Raw genomic sequence first — 26,326 nt, forward strand, 5'->3', positions numbered from 1 at the left:
TATTTTCATAGCTTGAAGAAGATATTCTGTAGTTTAAACTCAGTAACAAGAAAACCCATTTTCATCCAATAAATCCCCAATTGCCCATAGGGCAGAAGCAACAAGGATGCAGAGCCTGCCACACGTGTCCAGACTCCATTCCCAGGCCCAGGGCAAGACTTAAAAGCACTCTGGGCCTGGCGTGGTGGCTCACGCTTTGAGAGGCCGAGGCAGGCAGATCACAAGGACAAGAGATCGAGACCATCCTGGCCAACACAGTGAAACCCTGTCCCTACTAAAAATACAAAAATTAGCTGGGCATGGTGGCATGTGTCTGTAGTCCCAGCTACTCGGGAGGCTGAGGCAGGAGAATTGCTTGAACCCAGGAGGCAGAGGTTGCAGTGAGCTGAGATCGAGCCACTGCACTCCAGCCTGGCGCCTGGCTACAGAGCAAGACTGTCTCAAAAAAAAAAAAAGCAAAAGCACTCTGTACCATGCCCTCATTACAGTGCTCCAGTCAGTAACTACCACTAAATGTAAACCAGCTCCCTCCTGTCCCTCATTTAGCCACTAATTTCCCCCACTTCAAAACATCCCTATGCCCACTGCTCTCCCAGATGCTATGGTCTACATGTCACAGAAAGGCCTTTTTTTATGCAGCGTGGGGAGGTCTGTGGAAGCTCGGCTCTGCTATCCACTGCCCTCACCCCAAATAGCATGAGCATTATCATTTAACCTTTCCAGATCTCTATCTCCTCACTCACAAAATAAAAGGCCCTTATTAGATACTCAAAGTTCCTTTCGATTCTAAAATCTATGACCAGAGATGATTACAAATGATCCACTGTAGGCTTTTTATACAATTCTAAGTATTTTCTCCAGTAAGGATTATTCTACATACAATTAGGTTGGTGTTACTGGAATCTTTTTCTTTAATTTCTAGTGTTGGGGGTCCTATAAAACCCATGATACTGAATAACCAAAGAATCTTAAGCCATAGCTTCACTACATAGCTACTGTATTTCTAGGGTTTTGTCAATGTGCATCATCTGATGTCAATAACATACAAATGAATATTGTCTAATGTCTTCCCACTTTCATTATAGTCATATTTATTCCAGGCCTAATATATGAAGCTGATTAAGTGGATACCTGGATTAATCTGAAGTGCTTCCTAATTCTCCATGTTGCTGTATCCTATCCTAGGAATCTTCCTACTAGGATGAATTGGCCTATCTTCTGATACAATCAACTTTGGCCTACCAAGCAAATACACTCACGGAGAGGAATAAACTACACAGGAATGAACTGGCTGAGCCTCTAGATTCACTGGAATCATACCCTTACACAAGGTTACTTCCATAGTCAGCATGTAAGATGAAAAAAGGAAAATACCAATATTGTCTTTATAAATCCTTGAATTTGTCCATAAAATATAGCTGGTTCTGTGTATAGCTCTGATAATAACTCATATATAAATAGATAAATAAATAGAATTTTATACATATATGTAAAATATAATTTTATAGTATTCTTAATTACACTAATTTATTTTTTGGTTTGGGGGGATATCTAGGTGCATATGCGTGAATTCCTGTTACGTAAAATGTAAGTATGAGATGATTTTCCCTGAGATGGTTATCTCAAGCCATTGTGTTTTGTATAGATGACTCTTGGCAAAACATACCCATTAGTCATCAAGTATATGATATATATCTAACGTGTCAAAGGTCTTACAAGAACAACTTTTTATTGAAAAACTCTATTTCATGTGATTTTTTTTAACCATATGCAAGTATTATTTTGTTTAAAATCAGTAACAAAAGACCTAAACAAAAATAGGTTTCCCTCATGATGATGATGATGATGATATGAAAATCACAGTCCCTGATGATGTTAAAATTGAGAATAAGGCCAACTATTAATATCAAACCAAAATGATCATGTTTCATAGGCATATGTGAGTGACATAAACAGGGGGTGGCACTGGTATTCAGAGGAGGAGATTATTTTCAGTTACAGTGGACAAAGAAGAGGTAAGGGAGGACATGATACCTTAAGCTGGGTCCTAAAGGGGACTAACTTGTAAACTGAAAAGAGTGATAATGTGACAACTGCCTCTTAACTTAAAGAAAACCTAAAAAGTATTAATGCCTCCTCCAAAAAGACAGAAAGCCCTGCTTTAATCACTAAATATCTCTTCCTGCAATCTTCAAATCAAGCCTGGGGTCACCCTAGCCTGATTTGATATACACCTATTATATATAGGTGTATATGTGTATATATATATACATGCTATTATATATACAGCTTATATATATATACATATACATAAGCTGTATATATACTATATATATTATATAATATAGCATATATAATATATATATTATATATAAGGTATATATATAACAGCTTATATATATATAAGCTAACAGGATAATTTGCTCAGAGAAATTACTTTAACATGTAAATTAGTTTTCCCTTCATTGAACACACATCAGCCAAGCATACAGGTAATTTTAACAAATAAATTAGAAAATCTGACACTCATGATTTAAAAACTAAAGAATCCAGATTACCTACCAAAAAGAGATCAAAATATCAGAACATGTATTATCTAAAGCCCCAAATCAAACCCCCACCCTAGACTTGACTTTAACCAAACACAATGAGCTTTAGCTTAGGTTGTAAAAGGAGAGGAATTATATTCTCCATCATGAAGGGTAAGTGTGGTCTACACTACAGCACATGAGAGAGGATCCTGTTATAGAAATAGCCAAATGCTGGGCATGGTGGCTCATGCCAGTGACACCAGCACTTCAGGAGGCTAAAGTGGGCAGATTGCTTGAGCTCAAGAGTTCAAGACCAGTCTGGGCAATATGGCAAAATGCCATCTACCAAAATTACAATCAAATTAACTAGGCATGGTGGCGTTTGCCTGTGGTCCCAGCTACTCGAGAGACTAAGGTGGGAAGATTAAGGACTCTGGGAGTTCAAGGCTACAGTGAGCTGTGATGGTGTCACTGCACTCCAGCCTAGGCAACAGAGCAAAACCCTGTCTCAAACAAACAAACAGATCCAAGAGGAGAGTAGAAGCATAGATCATACTACTAACAGCACATAGTAAACTGAAACAAAACAAAAAAGGCTCTGTAAGTCCCAGAGTCATACCATTTCTAGAACTGTTCTGATTTCAAATATTTTGTCACTATGATGTCCTCATTAGTTTTTCTGGATCCAAATTATATTTAGGCTACAAGAGAATTATACCAATTCACTACAGTACAATCCACGAATTCATGCAATACACCCATTATAGGACAGGCCTTTTGTTCAAGGGCATCTGTCTTGAGTTTTTAGTTTTTTGGTTTTTTTTTTTTTGGAGACAGAGTCTCACTCTGTCACCACAGGCTCAAGTGCAGTGGCACGATCTTGGCTCACTGTAACCTCTGCCTCCCAGGTTTAAGCAGTTCTCCTGCCTTAGCCTCCCAAGTGGCTGGGACTACAGGCAAGCACCACCATGCCTAGATAATTTTTTTTTTTTTTTTTTTTTTGTATTTTAGTAGAGATAGGATTTCACTGTGTTGCCCAGGCTGGTCTCAAACTCCTGAGCTCAGGCAATCCGCCTGCATCGGTATCCCAAAGTGCTAGGATTACAGGCATGAGCCATGGCACCCAGACAAGTTTTTGGTTCTAAAACAGATTACCACAGATGAGTCCTCTGAAGGAACAACAACAGTTTCTACCAAACCAAAGCTAACTGGCTCCAGGAACAATGTCTGGAAACAAGCTTATTACCTAAATTGTTAACAAACATTACTTTAAGAGGTCCTATTCTAATGACAGACACTCTTAAAGATGACACTTCCCACCCCCTTTCAATTTCTAAAAGTTACTAAAGATTTTGGGCATTTCAAAAATTATTTCCAAATATCGCCATTTATGCAGAGTGGTCTGTCTCACAGCTAATTTTGAGAACAAAATTGTGCTTCAGCTACACAACTGAAGCAAAACTTCAGTTGTGCTTTCTGTAATTCAAGCCCTGTTGAATTTCAAGCTGTACTAACACCAACTGCTTTAAATAGAAGAGAAGGATAGGAAAGCAGGTGAAGAGAGAGAGTTCAGAATAGCCCTTTTAGTGAGAAAAATAGAAAGCAGAGAAATCTCAGGTTCTAGCTAGTACATTGGGAATATGGGAAAGTCAAGGGACTCCAATCCTATACAATTGGATTACTCTTAGGTGACTGAAATGCACCTAAAATATATTTTTTTTTAAAAAAAAAAAAAAGGCAGGAAAAATAATTCATGGAAACCTAAAAAGTGATTCTAACATCAACTTAAGCTTAGGAAGGTTTGAAGGGAAATAAAAAAAGTTTGCATGTATGTATTGAGTCACAGTGTGACCAAAAAAATAATGCCGGGCTTTATTAGGTACACATAAAATTTCTTAGAGCCATATACAGGAATTGTCATCAGGCAACCTCAGGTAACTTAGTCTAATCATTGTCTGATACAAATTCGTATGATTATTTTTTTCTAAAATGTTTTCTAAAAATGTGGGCTCAATCGTCCCTAATTCTTCTGTTGGGATTACATAATCGTTAACATGTAAGGCTGTCAGTTACCAAGGTAAATGGTGCTTACTTTCTGAGAAGTGATAGTTACACTTTCAGCCTGGAGGAAGGGGAAAAGAAAGAAAATTGTAAGAAAGGGGAGATGGAAAAAGCAAAACAGATTTCTCATCAACAGAAGACAAAATAACATTAAAGAGCTATTTTGAGATAAGTGAGAAAAGATCTTCTGAGAAGGTGGATGTAACAGAGTTTGGCCCCGTTTTTTATGTCTGGCTGCCAACAGCATTTAAGCTTCTACCATTTTCTATTACTTGCTCCCTGACACTGCCCACCACACACCTGGTACTTCAGATACAGAAATTCATGGGCATCTCCTGAGCTCCCAGCACTGGTGGGAAGCTTGAATCCCTCAAGCCCACAGATGGGAATGCTCTCCAGCCCCACTCCCTGGCCACTTTAAAGGCCCAACCTCCTCTCTGTTCGTGCCACTTTGGACTAGTTTGCATCTAGTTTGCTCTCCCCAGAAATCCTGTGTATGAATAGTTAGCTTTTAAGTTCTCTTGGTGTGTGAAGTGTCATCAGTCTTGACATCTGGCCTATTAACTGGGTCCTTCATCTTCTGGGGGTGATCACAAAACAGTGGAACGAGGTAAAGCAGACAAAAGCTGCCCACAGGAGGGTATGAGCTGGGGGCAGGAATGATTATAGATTAAGGCAAAGATTAATAGGAAGATTATATTAGCATATGTAATCAGCCATGAGTTTCTCTATTTTGTTTGGACATGGCGCTATTTCTATCAGTACAAGAAGGGGCAACGAGCTCAATTTTGAACAACTAGAATTTCTTGGCTTATTCCCGAGGCCAAGGGAGGAGGATAAAATCATTGCATGGTGACTTTAGTCATTTCAGATACAGAAAAAATATACATATATACATATAAAGATTGAGCTTTAGAGTCTATTAAGCTATTCCATATTTCAGTTCAGTGTTTCTTCACTTGGATTTGTGATATTCTGATAGCTTTGCAGGAGATAATAACTGGGGTGGGGAGGGGGATTTTCATCCCTTAAAATATAATAGAAAAACATCATCAATGTAACAACTTATGAAAGTGTAATTCTTTGGTATTTAATGAAATGAAGAGTCTGAGTGGATATGTCCACACATTCAGGGAGATTCTCTACTGTGAAGTCTCTGATGTCTAATGAGGGTTGAACTATACTTGAAAACTGCCACATTTATGGCATACACAGGGCTTCTCTCCAGTGTGGATCCTCTGATGCTGAGTAAGATGGGCACTTCTACTAAAAGCTTTCCCACACACTCCTGACATTCAAACGGTTTCTCTCCAGTATGAACCCTCTGATGCTGGGTAAGAGATGAACTCTGGCTGAAGGCTTTCATACAGTCTTTACAGGTGTAGGGTTTCTTTCCAGTGTGAACTTGTGTATGTTTTATAAGAGCTGAGCTCTGACTGAAGGCTTTCCCACATTCTTTACACTTGTAGGGTTTTTCTCCAGTATGAGTTCTGTGATGTCGAAAAAGGGCTGATCAATCACTAAAGGCTTTCCCACAGTCATTACAGGCACAAGGTTTTTCTCTGGTGTGAGTTCTCTGATGTTGATAGAGGTATGAGCTCTGACTGAAGACTTTGCCACATTCGTTACATTCATAGGGTTTCTCTCTGGTGTGGATAAACTGATGGACAATAAAGGAGGAGTTGTGGCTGAAGGCTTTCCCACGTTCACTGCACTCATAGGGCTTCTCTACAATATGAATCAATTGATGTTCAACATAGGATGAATTGTGACAGAGGGCTTTACCACACGCATTACATTCATAAGGTTTTTCTCCAGCATGAATTTGCTGATGCTGAATAAAGTGTGTTATCTGAATAAAGGCCTTCCCACAATCATTACATTCATAGGGTTTCTCTCCAGTATGGATTCTCTGGTGTTGAAGAAGAGATGAGCTGTAATGAAAGGCTCTGCTACATTCACTGCATTTATATGGTTTCTCTCCAGTATGGATTCTCTGATGTACTGTAAGGGCTGAATAATTACTTAAAGTTTTCCTACATTCACTAAAATCATAAGTTTTCTCCCCATTATGGATACTTTGATATTGAATAAATGGTATATTCTGAATTAAGGCTTTTTCATGCACATTATATTCCTTCCCACTGTAAAGACTCTGATGATGTTTGGTGAGGTATGAGTTCCAGTTGCAGGTGTTTCTACCTTCATAAGACTTCCCTCCGATATTAGACTTCTGATGTTCAGTGTCATGTACAACATGAATAAAAGCCTTCTCATACTGACTGCATTCTGAATTTTTCTCATCAGTATGAACCATACAATGCTGCATATAAACTGAGTAATCACTGCATATTTTACCACATTCATTACACCAATAAACTTTCTCATTTGTACTGTCTTTCTGATCTCTGAGTAATTTTGAATTTTGTTTGAAGTTCCTTCCCTGGGCATCATACATATAAGGTCTTCCTTTGCTAGAATACTGTGGATGTCTAACAAAGTCTGACTTCAGACTAACACGTGTGCCAAATTCAATACATTTGGGGTTACTATCTGCTATAGGAATTCTTTTCTCACAAATAACTGCTGTTTGTTTCCAGAGTCTCTCCTGAGTCCTCGTTTGATCTCTGAGTAATCATCATTTCTCCAGGTCTCTTTCAAACTGGAGGTCCTTATATCAGCTTTTGTGTTTCTCTCCATATCTATCCCCTGGTATGATTCCTAATCACCAAATACCTTCTTTGGTCTTGGCTTTCTGAACTCCAAGTCTGGGGAAAAAATAAACATGTCGCCTGTACTAGAAGAAGGAAATGGCCAAAGTAGGAATGAGGAAATAATGCTATAAATACCATTAGTCACAAATGTATGTAAAGCAGTCCAAAAATAATTTATTGAATACTTATTATGGGCCAGGCACTGTGTTATGTGCTAAGATTAAATCATGAACAAAACAGATACAGCACCAGGTCTTTTGAAATGTATAGTCTCTTGGGGCAAGACAGGTATTAATTAAATAACTTCAAGCACGATGAATGCCATAAAGTAAGGTGTTAGGGAGATCTCAATTGGGGAATGATCAGTACTAAACATGGCAACTGCCCCTATCCTCTCACCCACTAGAATCCTTCCTGCTTTGGATACCACCTCCTTGCATCCTGGGCTGGATTTTACCCCTGTTAAGGTCATCCTTTAATGCCTGCATCTTCCACTCTCACTGGCATAGGCCCCTCAAAAACTCTCCTTGATTACTGCTGAGATTGCTACCTAACTCAATAAGATCATGTTCCTATTTTCTTTTGCTAACCTACGTATTATCCATTTGCAGAAATTCCTTCAGCCTCCACACTTTTCTTCATTCTGAGCCTTCTAATACACACAGACATATAGACACACACAGTCTCTCTCTCTCTCTCTCTCTCTCTCACACACACACACACACACACACACTCACACACACCAGTCAAAGGCTTAAAGAGAGTAAAAGTTTAGAAGACTACAAAAGTTTTAAGAGAATCAGTCCTACTATGAGTACTAGTTCAGCTTAATTATGAATAAACTACACATGCCATATTTTTTATTGTTGTGAAGTGGGACTTGTAAATATTTCTTTGTAAGTAACAACTTTTTGGGTTTTTTTTTGAGACAGAGTCTCACTCTGTCACCTGGCTGGAGTGCAGGGTCGCAATCTCGGCTCACTGCAACCTCTGCCTCCTGGGTTCAAACAATTCTCCTGCCTTAGCCTCCCCAGTAGCTGGGATTACAGGCGCCCACCACCACGACTGGCTAATTTTTGTATTTTTATTTTAGTAGAGATGGGGTTTCACTGTGTTGGCCAGGATGGTCTCATCTCCTGACCTCGTGATCCGCCCACCTTGGCCTCCCAAAGTGCTGGGATTATGGGTGTGAGCCACCACTCCTGGCTGTTAAGAACTATTTTTAAAGTAAAGTTAGTATGAGGATTTCACACTTATATAATATAGGAATACAAAGGTTAAAAGAAGGCAATACAAATTAAGCAAGGGACGAAAGAGGTAGCAGGGACACTAATCCACTGTTAGGTTAGCCAAACCTATTAGTATTAAGTTGACCAGGCATTTTTAGGTCTTTTTCATTTGACCTTTCTAGCACGTAACACTATGAGCCCCTTCCCTGTTTCTTGAAGTGCTCTCTTCTGTCGGTTCCATGACACTCTAACCTGGTTTTCCCCTTCTCTATGGGCACTCTTTTTTTTTTTTTCCCTGAGACAAGGTATCATTCTGTTGCCCAGCCTGGAGTGCAGTGGCGCAACCTCAGCTCACTGCAACTTCCACCTCCCAGGTTCAAGCGATTCCTGTGCCTCAGCCTCCCAAGTAGTTGGGACTATGGGCATGTACCACCATACCTGGCTATCTCTGGCTACTCTTAGTATGCTTTTGGACTTCCTTTCCTTTAGTTATATTGATAAATTTTAAAAATACAAAAATAAAGGCTGGGCGGCAGTGGCTCAAGCCTGTAATCCCAGCACTTTGGGAGACCAAGGCGGGTGGATCATGAGGTCAAGAGATCTAGACCATCTTGGTCAACATGGTGAAACCCCGTCTCTACTAAAAGTACAAAAAATTAGCTGGGCATGGTGGCGCGTGCCTGTAATCCCAGCTACTCGGGAGGCTGAGGCAGGAGAATTGCCTGAACCCAGGAGGCGGAGGTTGAGGTGAGCCGAGATTGCGCCATTGCACTCCAGCCTGGGTCACAAGAGCAAAACTCCGTCTCAAAAAAAAAAAAAAAAAATTAGCTGGGCATGGTGGCACGTGCCTGTAATCCCAGCTACTCAGGAGGCTGAGGCAAGAGAATTGCCTGAACCCAGGAGGCGGAGGTTGCGGTGAGCCGAGATCACGCCATTGCGCTCCAGCCTGGGTAACAAGCGAAACTCCGTCTCAAAAAAAAAAAAAAAAATACAAAAATAGGTGTAACATATCTTTATTGCCATCACCTAATATTAAACATTATTTTATTATTTTGCCACTAGTTTTTTCCTATATATTTATTCTTGAAATATACACAAGTGGTGTGTGTGTATATATACGTATACATATATATTTTACGTTTTTTATATTACATATATACATATAGATTTTACATATATACACACATATATTTTATAAATATACATATTTTACATATATATATAATAAACAAGGTCTTGCTCTGTTGCCCAAGCTGGAGTACAGTGGCACAAACATGATAAGAGCTCACTATAGCCTCAACCTCCCTGGCTCTAGTGATCCACCTCAGGCTCCCAAAGTGTTGGCATTACAGGTGTGAGTCACCACTTCTAGCATATATGCTATACATATATATATACTATATACTATATATACACACTATATATAGTATATATATTTTTATTTATTTTTTTATTTTTTTATTTTTTTGCAGATACTTCAATGCTTGTGTTCATCAGGGTTCTAGGCTCTCTTGTAACTCTTTTTGTGCTCTTTGGGTGATACTATCCACTCCGGTGGCTTCAATTACTATCCTCAGGCAACTCCCAAATCTGTACCACCAGTTAGGATCTCTTTACTAAGACACATTTGGCATGTCCTCCTTATATTCATCTAGCCTCCAGACATCACCACTTAGAGCAGATTTTCTCAACTGCAGCACTACTGATGTTTTAGACAGACACGTCTTTGTGTGGAGGCCTGTTCTGTGCATTGTAGGATGTTTAGCAGCATCCCTGGACTCTACCCATGAGATGCCCATAGCACACTTCAGACATTACCGAATATCCCCTGGGGGACAAACTTGCCCCTGGTTAAGAACCACTGGTTTAGACTTATTATAGACACCTGAAACAACTTAAGGTAAACTGAACTCATCTTCCATTCCCTAAACTTGCTACTTCTATGTTCTCCATCTCAGGGAAGAGAACTTCCATTCACCCACACATCCAAACCAGAAACCTGAGAATTTTCTTTGTTACTCCCTCACCTCTCAAATCTATACAACAAATTATGTCAATTTTATATCCTTAAAATTATTCAGATTTGTTCCTTCTCTTCCTGTTTCTTAGATAGCAGAAAACCAGGTAGATGCAGACAGAGTAAATGAAGAAGTGATTCCAGCTACTAAAGAGGAAAGGGGAATGGCCTCATAAAATGCCTCAGGATGGCCGGGCGCGGTGGCTCACGCCTGTAATCCCAACACTTTGGGAGGCTGAGGCGGGTGGATCACGAGGTCAAGAGATCAAGACCATGCTGGCCAACACGGTGAAACCCCGTCTCTACTAAAAATACAAAAAAATTAGCCGGGCACGGTGGCATGCGCTTGTGGTCCCAGCTACTTGGGAGGCTGAGGTGGAAGAATCACTTGAACCCAGGAGGCAGAGGTTGCAGTGAGCCAAGATTGAGCCACTGCACTCCAGCCTGGTGACAGAGCAAGACTCCGTCTCAACAGCAACAACAACAAAAATGCCTCAGGATGAGGCACAAAGGTGACCTCTGGATCACGTGTCGGGGTTATAACTGTAATGAGGAAGTATCTCTTCCTTGAGTCTGGGATGAAATAAAGGTGTAAACTATTATGACTCTGGTGTGGTCAAGTGAAGATGAGACTTCATGGGAGTGGGAGGGTTCGGGGCGGGGATTCAACATTTTCTACAGGCCTGGAAGATTTGGGAAGAACCCCTAACTCTTATTTCTAAAGATACAATCTGCCTTGTTCTCACTTGTGTGTACAGCTGCCTTTTAGCATCTCTCCCTCCTTCATTTGTGTTTGTGAGTTTAACCACTTGTTCCAACTGGGAGATGATAGCAGGTTTGGAAAATGGAAATCCTACTCAAGAGAAAGAAATAGAATGTAAATTTTAAGTTCAAAAGAGAAAAGACCACCCTATTCTCAGTCCCCCTCTGTTGCATTTTAGAGAAGAGAAAATGAAATAACTAATTGTCAAAAGCAATTAAATAATTTGTACCCAAGTAGGGTGAGAAACAGTTAAAGGATCTAATCTGGATTCTGGGGGGGAAATAACCAAAGTCTCATTTGTTATCATCCCCTAATGGAAGCAAGGGAATCTTTAGAAGGCAAAAGTATTCTGAAAGGTCAATCTGGGGTGAAAGCACCCAAGCTTACCCAAGGAGACCAGGCTCCTATAGTTCTCCAGCATTACATCCCTATACAAGACTCTCTGAGCAGGGGCCAGTGCTCTCCATTCCTCTTCAGTGAAGTTCACTGCCACATCCTTGAATGACACAAAGCCCTGAAACACCTGCATGGGGTTCTGAAGAAAAAAGTAAATGACGCATAATTGGGGAGATTGATGGGATGAAGAGGAAATAGATTAAACTATGCTCACAGTATCAAAGACAAGACTTTATTGACTCATATATTAAAGAATCTTAAAATATTAAAATGTGTATTCCCCTTTGACATAATTTGATAGTTTTACTTTACAGTAATTTTATATGTAGAACTCAATTATAAGAAAACTATCAGAAATATGGAGAGTTATAAACAAAGAATCACATCTATTTATACCTTACAATAGCAAAATAGTTCTAAATAACCTAAATTTTGAGAACAGTATGAGGAGCTGCTAACTGTCCATGAAAATATACCTCTTCCTCTCTTTTCTAGGTTTCCCGACCTTCTCTGCAGTTAGACATGGCCATGAGATCCTAACCAATGGAATGCAAGCAGAAGTGATATGCATGCTTTCCAAGCCTGACTCATATATATTCTGCCATGCTGTTTTCCCCTTCTGACTGGCTGTTAGTGTCACAAGCCCCAGAGTGAGTTTGGAAGCCATGTGGTAAAGAGGCTAGAGCTTCAGATAGCTCAGGTCCCTGAATGGCCATCCTATCAATCTACACACCCAGTCACATGGCTATGACCGCAAACAATACACTTCTATTGTATTAAGGCCATTATATATTTTGGGTCTATTGGTTATAATAGTTATTAGTAAGCCAACCCTAACTAATTCAGAAATTAGCACCTTCAAGTGGGAGGTATCATAACAAAATGTTCAAATACACAGGTGGCATTGGTTTGACAGTCAGGTGGCATGTTTCGAAGAAAAGAATATTTAAGACTGGAAAAATGCAGACTGTTTTTTTTTTTTTTGAGGCAGTCTCACTCTGTTGCCCAAGCTGGAGTGCAGTGGCTGTGATAATCTTGGCTCACTGCAACCTCCCCCTCCCATGTTCAAGCGATTCTCCTGCCTCAGCCTCCAGAGTAGCTGGGACTACAAGTGTAAGCCACCACGCCCAGCTAATTTTTTGCATTTTTAGTAGAGATGGGGTCTCACCATGTTGTCCAGGCTGGTCACGAGCTCCTGACCTCAGGTGATCTATCCACCTTGGCCTCCCAAAGTGCTGGAATTACAGATGTGAGCCACTGCAACCAGCCAAAAGATGCAGATTCTTAATATACACTGGCAAACTAATTAGCAACTATGAGGGCAGGGCAAATACTCACTGGGCCTATGGCTCTAGTAAAGAGGAAAATTAAATAACAAAATGGTAGTCTGTAATTGCTGCATAATAAAATAAAATTTACTGTGTTGTATTCAATATAAAACCTAACCCCCAACTCTGCTTAAAATTAACTAACTCCATGTAAAACCTACCCTATCTATTCTCCCCACATTCTCAGCAAAGTTCCAGGCAACCCAAGACATCTGTTTTTCTTGCTAACCAGCTGCAAGGTCACAGGAAAAGAACACCAAAAAAATGTACAATATGGTTTCTCAAAATGCTGTTTTTCAACTGTAACATACATCACAGATATGTTACAAATTAATTAACTGTTCTTTGTTCTGGCTTCTGTAAACCTGTTAGCTGCTATGTCATCCTGGATGTATAAAAAGTACCCCATTTTCTTTCTCTTTTACTCAGCCTTGAGATGCTAATCTGCTGAGCCAGTGGCCACCTTAATAAAATCCTCCTGTTTCACCTATTGGTCTTTCCAGTCTCCTGAATATTCTGCAACATTAGAACAGGTTAGAAAGTGCCAGGATGCTTTGTGTAGAATGCTCCTGGATATGTCTGGCAAAGAAAGAATGATTTGAGTTCAGGAAACTATGTGTCAATTTTCAAGCCAAAACAAAAGAGAAAAGAGGCAGAAATCTGGAGCCTCACATGGTTGGAAAAGCAAACTGTTTCCAGATCTCATACAGTGGGAACTAAGTCTAAAAAGTGCTTTGTGCAATAAAGGCCCATTACACCTGTCAACTAAACAAAGTGATTTAGCACTGTAAAAAAAGGTCCGATTGGATGGGGCCTTCCCACCCAAGCCTATTGTTCAGGGCTTTACGGTTACCTTCAGTAAGTTGAGAGAGACACATGGTAAGTAAGGAACTAAGAAATAGACCAACCTTAAGAATTATATCGGCTGGGCGCGGTGGCTCAAGCCTGTAATCCCAGCACTTTGGGAGGCCGAGGTGAGTGGATCACGAGGTCAAGAGATCGAGACCATCCTGGTCAAAATGGTGAAACCCTGTCTCTACTAAAGATACAAAAAATTAGCTGGGCATGGTGGCGTGTGCCTGTAATCCCAGCCACTGGGGAGGCTGAGGCAGGAGAATTACCTGAACCCAGGAGGCGGAGGTTGCGGTGAGCCGAGATCGCGCCATTGCACTCCAGCCTGGGTAACAAGAGCGAAACTCCGTCTCAAAAAAAAAAAAAGAATTATATCCAGGAAAGAATTTGGAGTGTAAGAAGCCTTTTAAGTTTTTGTGGAACAACATCTCCGTGATTTCAATGTACTGACTTTTTCCTGTGCCAGAACAATCAGTATCTTGCTTTGATTCTAAGTCATTTATGTCACCAACTTTCTATAAATCTTTCAAGAATCTACTCAGCCTTCAGGGCCCACATCAAATCTCACTACTTTCATTAGCCTGGGAGCTGCTTAAAATAACTTTAAAATGTTAGTTGAATGAATAAAGCCTTCCTAAATCTCTATCACCAAGACACATTTGCTCATGCTCCTCCAAGTCCATATAGCATTTTCCCTAACACACTTTATTATTGAGTAGGCTTTTAGTAAATCTGCTGGTTTGTGCCATATAGATTTGTGTACGTCTTTTCTCCCCAAGGTATTCTAGACAGATGGAACCAAGAAATTCCTTACATGCCTTTGCATATCTACACCAAATGTCTCAAATGAACAAACAGAAGCTTGATTCTCACCCAACCACATTCTAGGAGTCCCCAATTATCTGCTAAAGAGGCCTTGCTGCCTCCCCATCCTCTCGATACACTATCAACTGATGATCAAGGCCACCAAGCCTCCTAACCTTCACTGCTACTTCCATACAACTGAGGAACCCCCAAACACCATCTTGTTGGCAGTCCATCCCACCCACTTGATCCTTGCCTTTCAAACTGCTATGCCTAATGAAATAGACAAGATCCACACTAAGAGAAAGAAATTTGCTTCAGGAATTAAAATAAGATTTCTGAGAAGAGAGGAAAATCCCCAACTCACCTGGGACTCTGCTGTATATTTTCCTTCTCAAGATACACTTTTGGGAAAGGGCAGTGTCCTTAGATGGCATAACTGTAAGGAAATTAACATAAAGGAATCTGGTTTATCTTTATATATCTCAAACCTGAGTTTAGAAATAGCCACTTACGACAAAATATGCCTCTGACCTTGGCTGTCCACAGCTTGAAGGATTTTACAGATATCTACATAACGAGGCTTCAAAGATAATCTCAGAGGACAGAATGAACATAAACTTAGGGAAAGGTATGACCGTTCATTGCATTAAGGATCTGTGTGATCCACTGCTCTGCAAATGAGGTTCCCTGGAATCAAAAATCCCTAAAACAAAACAAGAAGTACAATGTTACAGTTGGAGAGGTACTTAAAGACCTCCAGGCTCAACTCCTTTATTTGCATATGGAGAAAGTGACCAATTCCATACAACAAGAAAAAGGGAGTCACAGCAGTAAAAGGCAGCAGTGCCCACCCCAGCTGTCATGGTCACAGACACCTTCAGCCACCCCATCATGAGTATTCCAAGCCCACGGTGAGCCTGTGGCCATCTTAGGTCTGTTCCACCACACATGCTCCACTAAACTGCATGTGTTATTATCATTCACCCCTGCATCCTAAGCACCAAGCACAGTGTACCTGGTAGACAGCAGTCCCTAAGTATTGTGAATGAATTAATGAATGAGCCCCAAATTCCCCTGGTCTGATTCTACACCCAACAGGCAAACTTCTGCTTGTGATTTACTTCTCCATTTTGATTTTTTGCCTATAGGGAGAAAACTGCTGATTATATTAACTTTGAGCACTTCTTTGAGCTTATCTCTAGGTAGCAGGGTTACATGCTATTTATCTTATTCTACATATAATTATATATTTTCCCAATATTCTACGGTTTATTATTTCTTCAATCTTCTCTCCACCCATCTCCAAAAAGCAATACTTAAAGAAGCTCATTGTGGATTTGTTTGGGGGAAGAAGTAGTGATTTCTTTCTCTTTTTTTTTGAGCTACAGCTCCAGACCAGGCTGGAGTGCAATGGCGCAATTTCGGCTCACTGCGACCTCTGCCTCCTGGGTTCAGGTGATTCTTCTGCCTCAATCTCCTGAGTAGCTGGAACTACATGCCCATGCCACCACGCCCCGCTAATTTTTTGTATTTTTTAGTAGAGATGGGGTTTCACCATGTTAACCAGGATGGTCTCGATCTCCTGACCTGTGATCCGCCTGCCTCAGCCTCCCAAAGTGCTGGGATTACAGGCATGAACCACCACATCCAGCCGCAGAAGTAGTTATTTCTAAACCTCAGTCATTATCAAAGTACAAGGTTTCGCAATTTTGTAAAATTCATGCCTTCTGTAATCCTTTGTCATTGGAACTCTGGCTCTGGAGTCTGCCTGCTGCCTTTACATCCTGGCTCTGTATGACCATAACCAAATTTCTTCTGTGCTTCAGATTCTTAATTTAAAAAAAGAGAATAATAATGGTACCTACCTCAATAAAATGTGCATTAATGCACATAAGCAGCCAAACCAGAATCTGGAACAGAATAAGCACTCAGGAAAGGTCATTTAATTATCAGTTAATTGTTAATATTTTCTGTATATCAACATTAACCAAGACTTTATGGCACTTTCTATACATTGTCTTACGAGGAAAAAAAGGTACGATCAATACGTTTCGTCATACTCCCAAACCCCAACTTCCCCGAAAGATGCCTGCCCCTCCCTGTACTAGACACTGACAATCAGAGGGGGCTAAGACAGAGTTAGGAAGTCATAAGCTCCAGGTCTTCCAGAAATCAGAGGGGCTGAGGTCAGGATATTAGAGGAAAGCCAAACAGGCTAAAGATAGACTATGGAAGTCCCTTCTAATCTGGGGCATCCCTTTGTAGCTCCTTAAGAGAAAATACTTTTTAAGAGAAAACTGAAAAGGAGCCGAGGAGCAGTCCCCTAATTCTGCCAGAACTGAGCAGCAGGGCCATGGATCCTGGGGGCGAAGGCCTGAGCTCACAGAAGGTTCAAGGGACTAGGGCTTGCCCATGTGCTATAATGCTAAATCAAATCATCAGCTTCTCCATACCTATTTATTTCTCCTCTTCCAAGGAGTCTGACTTATCCCACACTCATCCTTCAGAGAGGCAGCTGGTATAAAGGAAAGAGTATGGAAGTAAGGTATCTTGTTTTTTCAGAGATTCAAATAAAAAGGGAATATTAGTAAAATCATTACCATTCCTTGCACACTCACCAGGTACCAAGCACTTTCCATAAATCACTATTTACAGATGAGGAAACTGTTAACTTGCCCAAGGTCTCCAAGGTCTCTGTGCTGCCCACACACATTTTACAAGGTTGCTGTGAAGAAAAACTAAAATGAGGTTGTGTGTGCACACGGTAGATTCCCAGCTAACGGCAGGATCTTCTCTTATTTCTGTTTCTTACCTCTGTTCTGGAGATTGCAGGTCCAATCCTCCATAATCACAGCCTTTGCACCACTATTTGGGTGTAGCAACCTTTCCATTCTCCACATATCTTCCTGGGAATTGCCAGCGTTCTCCCAGAAACTCTGGCAAGAAATTCTGGATTGAAGTTTTCTCCTTTTTCATTGTATTTCTTTTTCCATTCTCTGAGACTACTCAGAATGTAGAGTTTGAAGCAGTATCTTTTGAGCTGAAAGCTAAACTGAAGAACTTCAGCAGCCATTTAATCTTCAGGAAACCCTAAACACAAGCAAGTCTGAGTGCCCAGGGCCCTGAAGAGTCAGATACTGGGAACACAGACAGTTACAGACAGCAGTAAAGATAAGGTTCCTGATGCATACACAAGTGCTGGGTGGTGGAAAGGCCACTGCTGGGAGTGCCTGGATTCTAATTTCCACAATGTGCTAGCTGGCTGGGTGACCCAGGACATGTTACTTTTCCTTCCTGGGTGTTTCCTTCTTATGTACAAATGGGGAGATGGATGTCTACTATTAATAAAATCGACGACACATTGATGACTGACTTGGTGTTTGGCCCTGTGTCAACTGTTGCATGTCAAAATTCCATTTAATCCTCATGACCACCACTTACAAGTAAGTACGATACAACAAACCTCAAATTATAAGTAAAGAAATGAACCCCAGAGAGTAACCTGCCTACACTCATATCAAAGAGCAATACCACTCTCTGAAAATGTAGATAAACAGATTTCTGATATCCATCCCCTCCCACATTCACACTGTCAGTCTATAAAATGGTTCCACCATACTGCAGACCTAAGGGACTCGTTGGTGCCTGACCTGGCCCGGGCATGGGAGCCTTGGGCGCTACCTGCCTCACCTTCCAGTCAAGTCCTCCAGGCTACGTGGGCCCTCAGCCTGTTTCTGAGCAAACGACCCGGAGGTGTCTCGGATAGGAAACACACATACACCCCACTGCCACACACACAAAGCCCAAAGACACGCTCCAGGGGCAGAGAGGGCGCGTCAAGATGCCCGAGTCCCGGCTCCAGTAGAAGAAATTAGATCTGCGGGCCCGGGGAAAGGACCAATGGGGAGCAGCCGGGACACCAAGTCTGACAATTCACTGCTGGAAACACACACCCTGTCCAGTGTCTGCTCCTTCCCGGTCCAGACATGGGGGGGGGGGTCTCTGCAGGGAAGGACAGGGAGGACACAGACGGGCCACGCTCAGAGCCCGTACACAGAAGGCGCCGGAATTGGAAGTACGTGCAGAGCCTCCTGGGAAATGTAGTCCGGTGCGGCCCGGTCGCCGGACTTGAACTGGCGGTGGTCGGGCTGATGTGAGAGCCTGCACTGACCCCCGAAACACTCGGCTCATTCTACCGCCAAAGACAAGTTCTCGCGCGGCCCGAAAAGGAAGGTTAACGTTGGCTGCTATGGGGAAAGCAGACTGGAGCCACTGGGGGCGTTTAATAAACCATTGAGGACTATTGTGAATTTTTTAGGGAGAGACGGGGAAATTGGGAGAGCAGAAGTCCAGTCCCTTTGTCGCGCTCCACGAAATAAACAGGGCTGCAGCGCCACTTCTGAGCACCCAACACCACAGTCACACACCTGAGGTCCTGCCTCGTTCCGGGATCCTAACGAATGAGCCTTGCTCTCACATTCTGGTTCAGTGGTTCCCACGCCCCTGCAGCCGAAGCAGGTGGTCCTCCGATGGGCGTTTGGGCTCCTATCAAAGAAGTGCTGTGTTCCAATTCATGGAGAGCCGGGGCCCTCCCTGGGCCATCTTACATGCCTCTGCCCAGAAAAGTGTCCCGTTATTCCTATTTGTTATTTCCTGTTTCCTAGCTACTTACATATCTATCACATTCCTCCAAATCCTTTAGTGATTGATTTTATATTTATCCAGGTTCCATTCTGCACCACACTCTCCATGACGGACCCTTCAGGATATAGTTCTACTCGGTTCTACTGGGACAAGAATGAAGACAGTTGAGTTGTTGCTCTCTTTTTTGTTGCTTCCAGAATCAGGAGGTGACAAGAACCAGCTTTTAGGACAGCCCCAGGCTTGCCACTACCTCCACCGCCAACCACAGCCCTCAGGAGAAGAGCTGTACCTAAATCCAGCCAATTTTTGCCCCTGTGCTCCAGATCCTATCTTCCTGAGTGCGTTTCTGGACAGAATGTTCTGGGCATCCACAAAAATGCTATTGTAAAGAAAGCAAAATCGCAACTGTGAGATCCTTCTGTCAGGATTTATTTTTCTTTCTTTTTTTTTTTTTTGAGACAGAGTCTCACCCTGTCGCCCAGGCTGGAGTACAGTGGCACAATTTTGGCTCACTTCAACCTTCGCCTCCCGGGTTCAACCAATTCTCTTGCTTGAGCCTCCCAAGTAGCTGGGATTACAGGTGCACACCACCAGTTCCGGCTAATTTTTGTATTTTTAGTAGAGGCGGGGTTTCTCCATGTTGGCCTGGCTGGTCTCAAACTCCTGACCTCTGGTGATCCACTTGCCTTGGCCTTCCAAAGTGCTGGTATTAAGGCGTGAGTCACCATGCCTGGCCCAAAAATTGTTTATTATGCTTGAGCTAGTCTGTATTAAAGTCTTGGTTGTATTTTTCATTGAATTCATTGAATTCTTCAGTTTTAGGTTTTCTGTTTGGTTCTTTTTTATATCTCTGTTAAATTTCTCATTTGAATTATGAATTGCTTTCTTCATTTCATTGAATTGTGTAATTGTACACTCTTGAATTCCACTGAGTTTCCTTAAGATTATTATTTTAAATTCATTTTCTGGAACTTTGTATACTTTCTTATGATTGGTGTCTGTTCCTGGAAATTATTGTGCTCTTTTGGAGGTGTTGTGCTCCTTGCTTTTTTATGTTTCATGTGTTTCTACATTTCTTTCTTTTTCTTCCTTCCTTCCTTCCTTTCTTTTCTTTCTTTCTTTCTTTTTTTTAAGACGGAGTCTTGCTCTGTCACCCAGGCTAGAGTGCAGTGGCGAAATCTCAGCTCATGGCAACCTCTGCCTCCCGCATTCCAGCAGTTCTCCTGCCACACCCACCCAAGTAGCTGAGATTACAGGCATGTACCACTATACCAGGCTAATTTTTGTATTTTTAGTAGAGACAATGCTTCACCATGTTAGCTGGGCTGAATGAACTCAAGCGATCTGCCCACCTCAGCCTCCCAAAGTGCTGGGATTACAGGCGTGAGCCACTGCACCCAGCTCTGCATTGATTTCTAAATGCATGATGAAACAATCACCTCTTCCAATTTCATGGAGTAGGTTCTGTAGGGAAAGGTTTATTTGTATGGGTCTTGGGGTGTTGCTTCAATGAAATGTGTTGGCTTTCGTTCTAGGTGGATGCAGTAGTGTATTCTCTATGTAGTTTCTTCAGCTATAATACATGCTAGTGACAGGCCAGTTGCGGTGGCTCATGCCTGTAATCCCAGCACTTTGGGAATTTGAGGTTAGGAGTTTGAGACCAACCTGGCCAAGATGGTAAAACCCCATCTCTACTGAAAATACAAAAATTAGCCAGGTGCAGTGACGGGCACCTGTAATCTCAGCTACTCAGGAGGCTGAGGCAAGAGAATTGCTAGAACCCGGGAGGTGGAGGTTGCAGTGGGCCGAGATCACACCACTGCATTCTAGCCTGGGTGACAGAGCAAGACTCTCAAAAAAAAAAAAATGCTAATGACATTTGTAAATGTCTCAGTGGCCTAGGCTGAGAGGTGGTAGTGATGGTCATGTGGCTTTTGCACAGGGCTGTTTCTCAAGTCACGGGCTCATTTGTGCACATGGTGGGTCAGCCAACTTGGGCTCTGGATCATTGGGGTTGGGGCTATGGGGCTATTAACTCTAAATGGGAACACAAATGCATTGTTGCCTGGCCAGCCTAGAGGGTGCCTGCCAGTGGTGCCCTGTGGCAGTTTCTCAGACCCTGGACACAGAAGCACAGCTGCTTGGCTGTCCTGGGAGCATGTCTTCTAGGCAAAGCCTGTGGGCTGTTACTTAGGCCTGCGACAAAAGCACAGAGCTGCTTGGCTGGCCCAGAGGTGTCTGTCCTGGAACAGTAAAATAAAAATATATTGTATATGTTCAGTTAAATAAATATGTTTATGTAATTAATTTCACCTCTTAAAAAAGTTTTTAAGATATAGTGACTAAAAGTTAAAATTATATATGTCACTTACATTATATTTCTCTCTATATATAGTGGTATAGATGTATATGAATTATTTTAAATTCACTGAAGAATCATCTGTGTTTTAGCATATGGTCAGCTTTCCTGAATAATGCATGTGTGCTAGAAAAGAATGTATATTCTCTGCTTGTTGCATCCAAAGTTGCATGTAGATCTATTATCCTGAGATTCATAATCCTGTTATTGAAATTTCTCAAGCTCTCCTTCCTTTTGTCTATTTGATATATTTATTTTTCAGAGGATTATGTAAAACTTTCCAACTACAATTATTGATTTTTCTGTCAGGCAATATAGCTTCTTGATCTCACATTCCTTTTATAAGTGTATAATGTGTCCAAACAAGGTGCTGTAGATATATTTTTCTCCATTCCTTCCTACTGATTACTATGAACACTAGAAGTAACAAACAAGAACTCTAACAGGTAGAAAAAGGAAATTGGGGCCCAGCACAGTGGCTCACGCCTGTATTCTCAGCACTTTGGGAGGCAGATCACGAGGTCAAGAGATCGAGACCATCCTGGCCAAGATAGTGAAACCCCATCTCTACTAAAAATACAAAAATTGGCTAGGTATGATGGCACATGCCTGTAGTCCCAGCTACTCAGGAGACTAAGGCAGGAGAATCACTTGAGCCTGGAAGGCAGAGGTTGCAGTGAGCTGAGATTGTACCACTGCACTTCACCCTGGCAACAGAGTGAGACTCCATCCCCCCCAAAAAAAAAAACCAAGAAAGAAAAAAAAGAGGCCGGGCACAGTGGCTCACACCTGTAATCCCAGCACTTTGGGAGGCCGAGGCAGGTGGATCACGAGGTCAAGAGATCGAGACCATCCTGGTCAACATGGTGAAACCCCGTCTCTACTAAAAATACAAAAAAAATTAGTTGGGCGTGGTGGCGCATGCCTGTAATCCCAGCTACTCAGGAGGCCGAGGCAGGAAAATTGCCTGAACCCAGGGGGTGGAGGTTGCGGTGAGATGGCGCCATTGCACTCCAGCCTGGGTCACAAGAGCAAAACTCCGTCTCAAAAAAAAAAAAGAAAAGAAAAGAAGAAAAAGAAAAAGGAAATTGGACTGGGTAGAAGGAGACCCCAGCACTGGAGGGCATGTTAGTGGGGCATCTTATAACCCCAAGCCTAGCACTAGAAGATGGCCCACATAGACTTATTCCTCCCCCAGTGGAACAAGGGCCCCACTAACAACACCAGGTAAGCCTGGAGGGATTGATTGGAAACCTCACTAACCATAGGCAGCCAGAGGAGATCCCATCAAACCTGAGACTCTCCTCTCCCATCTAGAACAACAGGTGGATGGACACTACCATCATAGGAGATCCTGCCACAGCAATCACTAGCCCAGTGAGACCTGGGAATCCCCATTCTCCCACCCCAAATACACACACACAGACACACACACACACACACACACACACACACACACACTCCTAGCAATGCCAGGTGGTTGGTTAGTACAGGCAGGTGGAAATTCCACCATATAGAGGGTGCCATACAGGAAGCACTCTACTTCCACATGGACTGAAGAATCTGTTTCCCCACCTTGGCCCAGCCTGGACAAGCTCTTTCCACTCATTTGGGCAACACTAACAGGGTCCAGTAGATAACCCAGAGCAGACCAAAATAGTGCCACAAAGGCTCTGAAGACTAGATAGTCACTGGAAGGGCAGCCCACCACAAAAAGTAGACTAAGGCCTAGATATTATATTCTAAACCTAAATAAATCTTCTAAAATTAAAGATTTAAATAGACTCCAGAGTTTCTTAATATCCAGAAATCAATCCAGAATCACCCATAACACCAAGAAATAGGAAGATTACAACTTGAAAGATCTTACCAGGATTTAAAGCAGCCATCATAAAAAACAGGTTCAATAAGAAATTACAAATGTTCTTAAAACAGATGAAAAAATAAAAAATAAAAAATCTGCACTCCAGCTTGGGTGACAGAGTGAGACTCTGTCTCAATAATAATAATAATAATAATAATAAACAAAGAAACAAACAAAAATAACCCCCCAAAATTATCTGGGCTTGGCAGCATACACCTGTAATCCCAGCTACTCAGGAGGCTGAGGCAGAAGAATCATTTGAACATGGGAGGGAAGAGAAGGGGAAGGGAGGGGAGGGAAATGTTACAAAAAAGAACCAAATGAAAATTATATTGTTTAGTAATATACAATTACTAAAATATTTAAAATTCACTGGATGGACTTGATAGTAGAGTGGAGATGACAAATAATAGAACCAAAGAACTTGAGGAGAGATGACTAGAATTTACCCAATCAGAACAACAAAAAGGAAATGGACTAAAAATAAATGAACACAGCTTCATGGGCCTTTCTTTGGGACAATGACAAAAGATCCAGCAATCTTAACATCAGAGTCTCAGGAGAGAAAAAATGAGTGGGACTGAGAGTATTTAAAGAAATAGTAGGCCGTCCACAGTGGCTCAAAACTGTAATCCCAGCACTTTGGGAGGCCAAGGTGGGTGGATCACAAGGTCAGCAGATCAAGACCATCCTGGCTAACATGGTGAAACCCCATCTCTACAAAAAAAGCAAAAACTTAGCTGGGCATAGTAGCACATGCCTGTAGTCCCAGCTACTCGGGAGGCTGAGGCAAGAGAATCACTTAAATGGGGGAGGCAGAGGGTGCAGTGAGTCGATATTGTGCCACTGTACTCCAGCCTGACAACAGGCTGTTGTCAGGCTGGAGTACAAAAAGAAAAAGAGAGGGGCCGGGTGCGGTGGCTCACGCCTGTAATCCCAGCACTTTGGGAGGCTGAGGCGGGTGGATCACGAGGTCAAGAGATCGAGACCATCCTGGTCAACATGGTGAAACCCCGTCTCTACTAAAAATACAAAAAATTAGCTGGGCATGGTGGCACGTGCCTGTAATCCCAGCTACTCGGGAGGCTGAGGCAGGAGAATTGCCTGAACCCAGGAGGCGGAGGTCGCTGTGAGCCGAGATCGCGCCATTGCACTCCAGCCTGGGTAACAAGAGCGAAACTCCGTCTCAAAAAAAAAAAAAAAAAAAAAAGAGAGATAGTAGAAGATAATTTCCCAAATTTCGTTTATGTTCCAAATTATGAAAGACATATACTTACAGATTCAAGAAGCTGAACAAACCCCAAATAAAGTCAAATAAATTCCTAACAAGATACATCATAATTAAAATGCTGCAAACAAAAGATTAAAAAGTTACTAACAGCAGCAGAGAGAAATGTTTCCATTACATCTGGGGAACACAATTCGATGACATCAGTCTTTGTGTTTGGGAGGCTGAGGCGGGTGGATCACGAGGTCAGGAGATCGAGACCATCCTGGTCAACATGGTGAAACCCTGTCTCTACTAAAAAATGCAGAAAATTGGCTGGGCATGGTGGTCCGTGCCTGTAATCCCAGCTACTCAGGAGGCTGAGGCAGGAGAATTGCCTGAACCCAGGAGTCGGAGGTTGCTGTGAGCCGAGATCGCGCCATTGCACTCCAGCCTGGGTAACAAGAGCGAAGCTCCGTCTCAAAAAAAAAAGAAAGAAAGAAAGAAAGAAAGAAATCATGAAAGCCAGAAACAAACAGCATATTTTTCAAGTGCTGTCAACTTGAAAGGGGCGGCGGGGAGGGGGGGTGGGGGGGGGACTGGAAACTGTGAATCGTTTCCAGTGAAATTATCCTTCAGAAATGAAGAGGAAATCCAATCATTCTCAAATGTACGTAAACTAAAAGAATTTGTTGCTATAGATTTAGCCTCAAGGAATGACTAAAGGATCTGTAAACAAAAAGAACATAATAAATGAAAGTATCATGGAGTATCAGGAAGGAAGGAAGAAAGAATAGAAAAATTTTAAATATGATCAAATACAGTAGGCCATCCCTCTCCTCAAGTTTTACAATATAATGTCCATTTTTTGTCCATTATGATTTTTTTAATCTTGAGTTTGATTTTATTAAAATAACATTGTTATTTGGCTATTTTTGTTCATATTAGCCTGGTATGTATTTTCTAATAACTTGGATTTTAATATTTTTGTTTTGCTTGAATTACAATGTATGTTTTATTTTTTAAAAAATTGCTGCACTTTGTTTTTTTACTTATTAGGTTTTTTTTTTTTTTTTTTTTTGAGATAGAGTCTCACTCAATCACCAGGCACCAGGCACCAGGCACCAGGCTGGAGTACAGTGGTGTGACCTCGGCTCACTGCAACCTCTGCCTCCTGGGTTCAAGCAATTCTCCCTCCTCAGCCTCCTGAGTAGCTGGGACTACAGGTGCGTGCCACCATGCCAAGCTAATTTTTTTTTTGTATTTTTAGTAGAGACAGGGTTTCACCATGTTGGCCAGGATGGTCTCGATCTCTTGACCACGTGATCCACCCGCCTCGGCCTCCCAAAGTGCTGAGATTACAGGCGTGAGCCACCTCGCCCGGCCACTTATTAGTTTTTAATTCATACTGAGATTCTCAGCCTTTTGATAGATAAGTTTGACCCGTTTACATTTACTGTGATAAATGATATAATAGGTCTCATTTTGTGTTTTCTTTTCTTTTTTGAGACAGGGTTGTGTTTTCTCTTTTCCATACTTTCTGTTTCTTTTAGT

The 26,326-nt window shown here is 41.8% G+C and overlaps 1 protein-coding gene across 2 annotated transcripts in view; it reads right to left on the reverse strand.

The window, feature by feature from the left end:
* The window catches only part of LOC100412372 (tripartite motif-containing protein 16), a 59,921-nt gene extending 41,181 nt beyond the window's left edge, over positions 1–18,740 (reverse strand). The window contains exons 1-9 of one of the 2 annotated variants that reach the window (XM_078373090.1): positions 18,652–18,740; positions 17,511–17,788; positions 17,317–17,423; positions 17,152–17,213; positions 16,564–16,608; positions 15,230–15,401; positions 15,063–15,134; positions 12,880–12,968; positions 11,703–11,850 (exon numbers count right to left, since the gene is read on the reverse strand). The gene's annotated coding sequence lies outside the window, so the exon portion shown is untranslated. The remainder of the gene's footprint in view (positions 1–11,702; positions 11,851–12,879; positions 12,969–15,062; positions 15,135–15,229; positions 15,402–16,563; positions 16,609–17,151; positions 17,214–17,316; positions 17,424–17,510; positions 17,789–18,651) is intronic. The other variant, XM_078373091.1, reaches the window with a different exon arrangement.
* Between the last annotated feature and the right edge of the window lie 7,586 nt (positions 18,741–26,326).

This window comes from Callithrix jacchus, chromosome 5, assembly GCF_049354715.1.
Source record: "Callithrix jacchus isolate 240 chromosome 5, calJac240_pri, whole genome shotgun sequence".
NCBI classification, from domain to species: Eukaryota; Metazoa; Chordata; class Mammalia; order Primates; family Cebidae; genus Callithrix; species Callithrix jacchus.